Source organism: Oryzias latipes, chromosome 14 (genome assembly GCF_053564925.1).
Source record: "Oryzias latipes strain Hd-rR chromosome 14, Olatipes_Hd-rR_3.1".
NCBI lineage: Eukaryota > Metazoa > Chordata > Actinopteri > Beloniformes > Adrianichthyidae > Oryzias > Oryzias latipes.
Window position 1 is genome coordinate 959,566 of NC_136250.1, and position 8,677 is coordinate 968,242.

General features: G+C 39.1%; 1 long non-coding RNA gene across 1 annotated transcript; it reads right to left on the reverse strand.

Annotated features, from left to right (window-relative positions):
* Nucleotides 1-259: 259 nt before the first annotated feature.
* LOC110013519 (uncharacterized) lies at nucleotides 260-2,159 on the reverse strand. Its single transcript, XR_002288668.3, has 4 exons — nucleotides 1,922-2,159; nucleotides 1,261-1,319; nucleotides 1,120-1,146; nucleotides 260-644 (listed from the first exon to the last, which is right to left on the reverse strand). It is a non-coding gene; the product is annotated as an uncharacterized LOC110013519 (long non-coding RNA).
* Nucleotides 2,160-8,677: the final 6,518 nt, after the last annotated feature.

Consider the following 8,677-nt stretch of genomic DNA (forward strand, 5'->3'; position numbering starts at 1 on the left):
CCTTAAGTACAATGAAACTGGACTGTAAAAGAAAGTCAGCCCTATTTCCACTCTATTACATGGTACTTTCAGTAGTAAACGCTGGGTATGTTCACGTATTACCTTCCCGTAAAGTGTACATAAACACTTGGTCTTCTGACCTTACCAAAGGAGATAATGCTAACTTGTTGGTAAGGGTGAAGTAACTGCATTGTAAAACATAGTCTGGCCTTATTACTTATGAGGCAAATTTAAAGAGAAACAAGACAGCAGTGAAAACAACAATCTTTAATGATACACTTCTGCAGTATACAAAGTATCATCACAATACAACTTGTTTTAAGTTCTCAACAAAATGGAAAAAATGAGCATTCCAAAGAACAGATTTTTTCATATTATTTATCTTTTCTTCCAGAGTTTTGTGTTGTTCCAGGAATGATTCACATTTCTTTGCATAGCTCATGAGTTTGTCACCCACCGTGAAAACAGGAAATGGCCCCAGATCCTCACCTTTTCCAACCAAAGTCATTTCTGTAATTGTTGCAGTCAAATCTATTGTATTTTTGTCTATATTACACTGACGACATTTGGGGTCATGCTTTTTGTCAGTTGAAATTCCTTCAGCAGAATTTGGTAACGGTGCAGGACTTCTTCAGGGTTTGTAACTGCAAGAAGAATCACAATACAAGCTCAAATGAACATAAAAACATAATGACTGATGAGATAAGAAGTATATTTTAATTATTTAATCATTTCTGTAATAATAATCTCTATGAATTCTTTATTGCTTTGACTGCAATGCTTGAAATCAATTATCCTCATTTATAAACATAATAGATTATTCACAACTTCACTTTTTTGATGAGGTACAAAGGATATTTTAGTTACATAAACAAAAACAACAAAAAAGAAAATAAAGGAAAAAAATCAAAATTGCCATAAAAAAATCTAGTTTGCTTAGACAAAGAATTACAAAAGTAATGTTTTAATAGGCAATTGCTGTGTGTATTTGTTCTTTATAAATATTATTTGCACCTACAATTTGCATTATCATATTTAAAAAGAAAAGGAAAAAAACAAATAGAGGCAATTTTAACACAGTTACTCACAAAAATATGTTTTAAACTTACAAAGAGTTACCTTCACTGTTGGGTGTTAGAGTTTCTTCTATCATATTTGAAAAAAATAAAATAAAAAAGGAGAAAGAAAAGAAAATGGTGAAAAGGCAGTCAAACTGTTCATTCATGTAAATAAAATGTCCACTTGGTAGATTTAGCTTACTTTAGCTTACTCTCCTGTGGCTTCATGGATTTGTCTGGGATGTCTTCACCATAGCTGCCCTAAAAACGCAAAAAGACTGAAGTACATCATCATTATTTTTTAAAAAATGCCTTTCTTTGATTTTCCCAGAAAGACGTGCGCTTAAACGTGCACTGACTGAACAACAGACTTTATCATTTAGACTACATGCTTGTTTTACAGCGGCCCCTCTTCTGGTAAGTAACAACAATGATTGTAGATTTTCATTATAAACTTTGAAAAGTTATTCATTTGGAAACAACTGAAATTATTGCAGTGTAACCCTTGTGCTATCCTAGGCACTTTAACATTGGGAGTGGGGTTATCTAAACCCACTAGACAGAGCTCTGAACCATTTTTCTTCAATGATTTATGATCTTCACTGGTGTCCATGGATTACATGAAATCTTTCCACCTTTATCCACCTTTGTCATGCATGGTAGGGAGAACACGTCAATGGAAGGGTGGAGGTCATCTAAGACAGCACAAGGGTTAAAGTTAGCAGACATGCTCTTATTCTTACGTCACGTTTCAAACACAGAGAGAGCGACTTGAAATAACGAGGTTAGCTTCTTTATAATGTTTGATCAGTTTAAATATTTACATATCATTCATCCAATATTTAAAAAAAACCCTGGCTTACCTGCCAAATGAAGAGAAATTCAAACTGCTGCGCCACTCATTCACATTGGGGGTAGCCATGCTGCATTCAAGTGCGCTTGGAATTTGCACATTTGCTCGCCCCGACCTACTCAAGAAAAACACACACTCGGGGTGTATTTTGTATTAAAAGTAAATATTTATCCTTGTTATGTTACATCTTTCCTTACGTTATATTAATTAGTTCATGTTTAGAAAAGTAGCTAAAAAAAAGTGAAGTTGTGAATAATCTATTATGTTTATAAATGAGGATAATTTATTTCAAGCATTGCAGTCAAAACAATAAACAATTCATATAGATTTATCAAACTCATTATAGAAATGATTAAATGAGTAAAATATACTTCTTATCTCATCAGTCATTATGCTTTTTATGTTCATTTGAGCTTGTATTGTGATTCTTGTTGTAGTTACAAACCCTGAAGAAGTCCTGCACCGTTACCAAATTCTGCTGAAGGAATTTCAACGGACAAAAAGCACGACCCCAAATGTCGTCAGTGTAATATAGACAAAAACACAATATACTTGACTGCAACTATTGCAGAAATGACTTTGGCTGGAAAAGGTGAGGATCTGGGGCCATTTCCTGTTTTCACGGTGGGTGACAAACTCATGAGCTATGCAAAGGAATGTGAATCATTCCTGAAACAACACAAAACTCTGGAAGAAAAGATAAATAATATGAAAAAAAATCTGTTCTTTGGAATGCTCCTTTTTATTGTTTTGTTGAGAACGTGATACAAATTTCATTGTGATAACACTTTGTATACTGCAGAAGTGTATCATATTAAAGATTGTTGTTTTCACTGCTGTCTTGTTTCTCTTTAATTTGTCAAATGTTACAAAAAGTAATCAGGCTAGAATATGTTTTTACAATGCAGTTACTTCACCCTTACCAACAAGTTAGCATTATCTCCTTTGGTAAGGTCAGAAGACCAAGTGTTTATGTACACTTTACGGGAAGGTCATACGTGAACATACCCAGCGTTTACTACAGAAAGTATCATCTAATAGAGTGGAAATAGGGCTGACTTTCTTTTACAGTCCAGTTTCATTGTACTTAAGGGGTAGGTACTACGTAATATTCAAGTGAACATACCCAGTATTTAGTACTGAAAGTACCATGTAATAGAGTGGAAATAGGGCTGACTTTCTTTTACAGTCCAGTTTCATTGTACTTAAGGGGTAGGTACTACGTAATATTCAAGTGAACATACCCAGTATTTAGTACTGAAAGCACCATGTAGTTGAATGGAAATAGGGCTGACTTTCTTTTACAGTCCAATTTCATTGTACTTAAGGGGTAGTTTCTGTGGTAAATTCATGGGAAATACCATGAAACATACGAGTGCACACCTAAAGGTTAAGGTTCATTATTTGTACTTACCTTGTTCTTACATGTGGTAAGTACCACAAAAGACACCATTGCACAACATGTAAATACCCAGTAAGTATATATATATATTTTTTTCAACTTGTTCTGTCCAACAGCTGAGCAAACAGATTAGAGCTGAAGGCCTTTTGTGTTGGACAGGTTTTACTATCACAAAAAGAGGTTTTATAGCTTCAAGAAACTAGAGTGTAGATTTGTATAAACCCCCTTTTGTCGTATAATTTTTTTATTTATTTGTTACATTTAGTGTGTGTGGGGAGGGAGAGGGGAAGAATGTGAGGGGAGGGTGGAAGAGAGTAAAAGGAAGAAAGGTGAAAAGGTGGGGGATACAAGCACTGATTTGAATAAGTTATTATTTTAAGCTGTAACAATTATACCAGATCTGCTGGAAAGACGAATGTTACATAAAAGGTGAAAATCTGACACTAAGATGAGCGAAAAAAATCTGTCCATCAATACACTGTGGGTAAGGAGGAGGGATGAAGCAGACAGGGAGCAGTGTGGCAGTGTGCACGTGCACGTGGGGGTGGAGATACATGCATGCTGCCGACGTGAACCGTGTTCATAAGGTGAACCAGATCCTACCCAGCCAGACCAGCCAGACCAGGAGAGGGGAGGAGAGCCCCCCAGGCCAGAAGCCCCCCCAGCATCCGGACCCAGGCAGCCCGGGAGGGGAGGAGGAGGGGACGCGTTGATCAGCGTGACAAAATGTGCTAGTTTTTTTATTTTACCCAACTTTATTGAAACAAAATGCGCTCGTAAATGCACACTGTGCCAGGCTCAAACGCAATGATGTTGACCAATCGTTGCTAAGAGTGGTGTAACGTCATTATTTAAGTTGCCAGATTGGTTCAGGTGTGCTGACGGGGGATCGTTAAAGTGCAGGCAACTTTCTTTTGCACAACATTCAGAGCGCACGTTGGTACGGAAGTTCTATGAAATGGGTTGCCAGATTTGGGTCTTTTTTAATCTAATTTTTGTCGCCACTTCGGGGCCCTGGTGGTGACGGGGGCCCTACGCGGCTGCGTAATTGGCGTATAGGGAGGGCCGGCCATGACCGCAAGGGATTGTGGGATACCACTCCCTTTGCATGTCTGAAGGGATTTGGGTTTAAGTGTGGGTTTTTGACCAAATGTGTTTAGTTCTTTAGCTTTTTTTTACTGTGTTTTGCCGTGTTTTTTTGTCCTGCTATGCTTATGTCTCTGCACCAAGAATGAGAGTGAAGGAGAGGATAATGAGTTTATATAGCACCCCTACCATGACCCACTGTAATGACAATGACGAAAAATTCTTTAGTGAATTTATGCACTCCGTGCATTTTTTTTCCGTCCTTTTTATTGTTATAAAAATGAGCATATCTGCCGGCTCAAACTTAGACATACGAGAGTTCAAGAAATATAATTAATTAAGATGGAAAAAAGATTAATTGAATTGGAGTAATATGACATTTAGTTAGATAAATACTTAAATTTGAGTTGAATAAACAATTATTGAGTTTTATAGACGTAAGAAATTAGGTTGAATAAATTTAACTCAATTACTTGTTACCAATAGAAGTAATTCATTTAAGTTGGCAAAATTGGATAAGTTTTATATATATATATATATATATATATATATATATATATATGCGTCACAAGGAAAATGGAAACAAGATCAGAAACTTGTGCGTTTACTTTGTCTGTTCTTCTACTACAAGCAGAAACTCTTTCTTTTGATGATGCAGCCGTGTAACTTTTTTGATGGACGTATAATCTTCATACGCCGTCATTTAAATCTCAGACTCCGTCCCACTGAAGTATAGCGCTTTCTTTTTTATTCACCAAGCGTTTCCATGGTGACTCCGGAAATCGGCGATCCATTGAGAATGTCTATATGTACCTGCTGTGCACGTGCATTAACCCAGGGTTACCAAGTCCAGCGTAATTATGCCAACTCATATCCGGTCTTCTGGAACCGACATAGCCTGAGTGAGCAAGTTCAGGCGGATTTCAGCCAGAGCTCAGGCTTAAAGTCAGGGGAGTTTAAACATGCTTCCTGGAATCCCCCCAGTGACAGGTAATTTGCATTGTTTCATTCATTTTTGTGACTGCCCTTATAAGCAGGCTCTGCCCAGAAGAGTCATAGGCAGTCAGATACTCTCCAGCTGGTCAATCGACATGTTTCAGTCCCTCATCTGGTTCCCAGTTTTTGATTACCCCACTTCACATGCTGGACCACAACATATGCCGGCACTGTGCCTGTACCTACATCAGTGAAACATTTTCCTGTTCTCTGTGGGTTATGAACGGATTACTGACTGTATTCAAAGCCTCCAGGTTTTTGAGTTTTCATCTCTACCTGTTGGGATTCTTTTTTCCTCCAGTTTATCCTACCTAACCAGATGTGTCAACCTGTTCTGCCTTCCCAGTTGTTGAGCTCTTTATTATTACATCTGCACAATGTAATCAACTTTGAGAACTTATATGATGAAGAGGACTTTCTTATTCTGTTGGACATGCATTGTGAGTTGGGAGCGAAAGTTATAGGGATCAAGAGGCACTCAGTTATCACAGACTGAGATAATTCAGCTAGTTAGTTGTGGCTGAAACATAACTGGAAGATAACTTACAGACAGTGGATGATAGTGCTGGTGCAAAACCCATGCGGGGAAAGTCAAGCAGTTCCTAGCTTTAGCTAATGTGCTGAAAGACAAGTGAAAGGTGTGCGTCACAGAAACCTTAAAGTGACGGACACCAGTACTTACAACAGCAACAAGCAGAATTATGATATAAATAAATGCAATCACATTTATTTATTAAACATTAGATCCATTTCCTCTAAGTCAATGAGTTATTGATGATAACAAACTTAGTCTACTAGCCTTAACAGAAACTTGGCTCCAACAGGATGACTATGTTAGACTGAATGAAGCAACCCCCCCCCCCCCCCCCCCAGTTACAAAAACTATCAGAAATCCAGGATTTTAAGGGAAAGGAGGTGGTTTGGCAGTAATATCACAGTCTAGCTTACTTCTCAGCCCTAAAGTAAATCATGTTTATAACTCATTTGGAAGGGCTCCAAGTCAAGATTGGCTTTGGGTCCAAATATTATGACCTCTGTTTTCTCCTCATTAAGTTTTAAAAAGTTCTGGGCCAACCAATCTTTGAGGTCCCCCAGACAGTTAAGTAAGGGTGTCAGCGGGCTGCTTCCATTATTTTTAACAATGGGCATGTACAGTTGACAGTCATCTGCATAAAAATGATATGACAAGCCATGTTTCTTAAAAATTTCATCTAAAGGAAGCAGGTATAAAGAAAACAGCACAGGGCCTAAAATTGAACCCTGGGGAACTCCAGAAAGTAGTGGAGTAGAGGAAGAAGTGGAGTCCCCCAGCCTAACCATAAAGGACCGCTCAGAGAGGTAAGATTTAAACCAGTTCAGGGCAGTTCCCCTAACTCCCACACAATATTCAAGGCGGTTTAAAAGAGTTGTATGATCCACTGTGTCAAAAGCAGCAGTCAAGTCTAAAAGTACAAAAATAGCAGAATTACCAGTCTGTGATTAAATAAAGATCATTAAAAACTTTCAAAAGAGCAGACTCTGTGCTATGAAATGTCTTGTAGCCTGACTGAAAAGTGTCTAAAATCCCACTATCATCCAAATAAAGTTGCAGATGTGCCATTACACACTTTTCCACAATTTTGGACACCAATGGCAGCTTTGAAATTGGTCGATAGTTGGCCAAGCATGTTGGATCCAGACCCGGCTTTTTAAGTAGAGGTTCAACAACAGCTTTTTTGCAGAAGGTTTGGACAAGACCTGATGACAGGCTGCTATTGACGATCTCTGTGACTAAAGTGCTAAGTGTGCCCAAACCTGTTTAAAAAAGCAAGGTGGGACTGGATCCAAGGGAGAAGATGTTGCTTTTAACTTATTAACAATCCCAGTCAGTTCAGACCCTGACACCGACTTAAATTGGGTAAAACCAACAGAGTCCTGCACCAGAGGAGATTTTAAGAATGAAGTGCATGGGGAAATATTTGCCCTAATAGCAGCTACCTTGTTGTTAATAAAGAAAAAAAAACTTTCACACATTTCATTTGTCATCTGTAGAGCGGAAGATGGATTGGGGTTACAGACAGAACCAATAGTTTTAAAAAGAATGTGGGGCTTTGTTACATTTTCTAAAACCAAGCTGGATGAATACTTTGTTTTTCGGCCTTAACGGTATCTTTGTCACGATGCCCCCGGCTGACTCCTCCTCCCTGGACACGTCCCGACGCTTTATCTGGATATCCCCCTTGGATTCAACGGTTGTCGACGCCAAGACCCTCCAATCCCCTCCGCTGCCTACCACAATAAACCTGGGACTCAGTTTCATCCCCGCTGTCACATTAAGCCGCTGAGCTGAGCGAACGGAAGTTACCTGGGATGACTCGACCTGAAGCCCGGAAGAAGCGGCTCGGGCACAACGTGCAGACCACCTCCAGCTGTCCAACTATGGGTTGCAGCCAAACGCCGACAGGAAAAGACGTGCGCCGAGAGAGATACCGCTTGTAGCAGTCCATATAATCCAGAGGAATTGAGGAGGGACACAACATGCCCACTGAACGTGACAGCCAGGCTTTCAGTTCCACAAGTCGACCAGATCGTACTCCACAGCGTTTGCGCTTTTTGGGGATCAGCGCCTTGATGCGGAGGAAACAGTCTGGCACATTTGCCGACAGGTAGAATGAGTCTGACGTGGGTTTGGTGTTGTAAAGTATGCATGAGTCAAAGTTTCTTCTAATGTTTAACAACTCCTCGCGATTATACACCAGAAGAGACTCGATGGTCCTCGTGAAAATAGTAAAAAACAAAATATTATACAATACACTGAGCAGAGCCAAACGGCGAACCAGCCACCCTGGCGCCATCTTGCCTTCTGTTTATCTTTCAACCCGTAAGTTGGAAAGAGAATGGCGCTGCTCCAGTTCAGAGCAGTCTCTGAATACCTGGAAACATAACCTATTAGATTATGAAAAAGCTATGCACAGAGCTACAACCCAGTACTATTCAACCTTAATATCCGAGAATGGAAATAATCCAAGATTTCTTTTTAGCACTATTGCTAAATTAACTCGGAGTCAGAGCTCATTAGAACCACATGTTCCTGTTTCTCTCAGCTCTGATTATTTTCTTGTTTTTTTCGATAGTAAAATCTCAAATATTAGACATAAGTTAAATCAAGTTATTCCTACTATCAGCCCAGAACAGGCTGAAGGGGTGGAGGCCTCCATAGAAACCTCTGTAACATTAGACTGCTTCACTATTGTGGATCAAGTGGAAATGGCATCAATTATTACGTCCTCCAAATCCTCAACT